The 2,951-nt window shown below is 41.4% G+C and overlaps 1 pseudogene; it reads left to right on the plus strand.

Moving 5' to 3' along the window:
• Positions 1-1,929: 1,929 nt before the first annotated feature.
• Positions 1,930-2,046, plus strand: LOC111917385 (5S ribosomal RNA; annotated as a pseudogene).
• The last annotated feature ends 905 nt before the right edge of the window (positions 2,047-2,951 follow it).

The following is a 2,951-nucleotide window of genomic DNA, read 5'->3' on the forward strand; positions in this document are numbered from 1 at the left end:
AACCTAAAATACCATAGGGGTGTTTCGTGTTACTATAATTACTTACTTGAGAACTAAAAATGATCTTCATTACTAAGTTGATAGTTGCTATGTGGATACACTAAGACTATATGTAACTAGGATGTTATAGACTTAGAATCTGTGAAATTTTTGCATTACCCCTTTTCCTTGTGAATTTGGAGTTAAGGTCACTTATTCGAAGGCCTATCCTGTGTTGATTACGTATGGCGGGTATGCACTTTACAAATAGTGATGTAACTAATGAAGATTTCCTAATAATTATCTAGAGAGTTTGTCTAATAATTATTTCCTTACCCCAATTCTCGAGCAGATAACATGGTTCGACTCCATCCCCACGACAACCCGTACCTTCCGAACGAAGTCATTGCTGGATGGTTTAGAGAAGAACCAGAGAATGATCATCCGATTCCTTTGAATGATCACCACGCTGAAGACCTCACGGATGATGACAACTCCGAACTCGAAGCTGAGAACCTACCACAGGCAGCTCCCTTTCCAAATCCTAACCCTCGCCTGGCTTTTCATGGCCTGACGCCCCCTTGGGTAGAATGTTTGGAAGCATGGAGCGAAGATCAAGATCAACCAATGTTGTTTGTTGGAGACCGAAGCTTCTACAACTTAAATGAAGGTAACTCAGTAGATAGAGTTCTACCAATTCTGATCCATAGAGTTGGTCGAAATGAAATTCAGGGCAAGACCGCTCTACATCGTATCGCAGAAGTTGACACCAATGGAGGAAGGCATATCCTTCGCACCAACCACCTTGAACATGCTCGTGAGAGATCTGAGAGAGACCACGAAATCTTGCTGCAAGCACTAGCTGAAACCCGAGCCGAAGTCATAGAGCTCCGAGTACGCCAGAGGGTGTACGAAAGACACCTACTTGACGTGGAACGCCAACTAGCTGAACTGAGAGTTCACCCAAGGGATGACCGTCGCCAGTAGGAGATACTTTACTTTCCTTGTTTTTTTAAAGAATTGTGTTCCTGTCTATGTCCTTTGTGGCATTTTCTATAAAACTGCCTTGTACTGTAGGTACTTATAGTTAGGCCCTTATGCGGCCAAAACTTTTGCTACTCCAGATATGATGTAAGACCTTCTTGAAGGTCAAATGAACTTATTACATCTTAAACATCAATGATGTTGACAGTCGGCTAACTTCCGTGTCACATTTTTGTTTAAATACTCTCATCATACTTTCATTGGAGTCTATCTGACACATGCTTTAGTCAAGTCATTGGACTATAGTAATTTAACTCCAGAGACATTTCCAAGTCTCTTTCAGTGGTTGGATCATATTATCCACCAACATATAGTACCTCGGCGTGAACGACAAATGTCTTGAGACTAGTCTACGAACTTACTTCTACTCCTTACTAGGACTGCATCATAGGGATTTAGGTCAAACCTTCCTTAACCTACTTCCATTTTGTACTAGGACTGAATCATAGGGATGTTGGTCAAATCTTCGAGAACATACTCATACTCTTTCATTGAATGATCAACGTACATCCAGGGTCAATAGTAGCCTTCATTAGGAAATCTTAGTTCATCGAAAAAGATTCGTAAGAAGAATATTGTCATGATTTTCCTCGCTTATACATTCCCGAGTTATATATAACGAAGACCTAGTAGACAATAGAATGTGAGATTTCTAACGTAGTTTTTTTTCTTCGTTGGGATGTGGGACTAGAGTAGAATCATACATTTTATCGTCCACCCCGTCTTGATTATATCATAACGTGTATGAGCTAAGCTTTCATGTATAATAACTCCTCTCTTGGCCTGAATCAAAATGACACAAGAACCTTCCGAACAGTTTAACGACTACTTAGCAACAAAATGAAAACACCAAGCTTCTCACCTATGGGAGCTCTGGTCTTATTCTTCAAGAAGACAGAATAAAGGGAGTGCGATCATACTAGCACTAATGCACCGGATCCCATCAGAACTCCGCAGTTAAGTGTGCATGGGCGAGAGTAGTACTAGCATGGGTGACATTTGGAAGTCCTCGTGGTGCAGAACTCAACAGGACTTCCATTAGAAATCATCACTCTCTGCCTCGCATAGATGAATCAGTTGACCAACTGCAAGGAACGACGTACCTTTCAGAAATGAACCTAAGAATCGAATATCACCAATTACGAGTGTTAGTGAAGGGTGTCCCGAGGACAATCTTCCAAACTCGATGCGGATACTACGAGTCTGTAGTGATACCTCTCGGATAGGACCAATACACCCGTAGTATTCATGAACTTAATGAATAGGGTACACCATTCTTACTTGGATCAGTTCGTCATTGTCTTTTTAAATGACTTACGTATCTACTCTCGTAGTAAGAAGGAAATCAGAAAGAGCATCTACAACAAACCCTGGAAACATTACAATTAGAGAAGCTTTACGCGAAGTTCTCTAAAATACGAGTTTTTAGATTTGAATAGTCGAATTCCTAGGACATATTACCAGTAATGTGGGAATTCTTGAGGACCCTGCCAAAAATCAAAACCGCTGAGAATTTGTCAGCACCGAGGATGCCGACAGGAATTCACCAAATTCTAGGTCTCAATGACCTACTTTCGAGAGTTCATTCAGAACTCCTTGCGGATTTCCAAACCTCTTATGAATTTGACTCAGAAGGGAGTGGCCCTTGACTGGGAAGACAATCAAGAGGAAGAAAACCTAGGAATTTCAAGTGAGAGGCCAAATCCTTTTGGAAATCTCACTCTGGGAAGGCTTGCTACGCTTCGGAAAGCGTGGTAAGCCAAATCCAGAATAGTTAGGACCTCCGAGATTCTTTCCAGAATCGGTCCCGTAACTCACAAACCCAACCTACACCGCGAGCTTAGTAACGTACATTTTACCTTTCACTTCTCGAACTTGAAAATGTATATTTTCGTCAGGAATCTCGTAATCCCACTCGACGAGATCGA

This window comes from Lactuca sativa, chromosome 1, assembly GCF_002870075.4.
Source record: "Lactuca sativa cultivar Salinas chromosome 1, Lsat_Salinas_v11, whole genome shotgun sequence".
Taxonomy (NCBI): domain Eukaryota; kingdom Viridiplantae; phylum Streptophyta; class Magnoliopsida; order Asterales; family Asteraceae; genus Lactuca; species Lactuca sativa.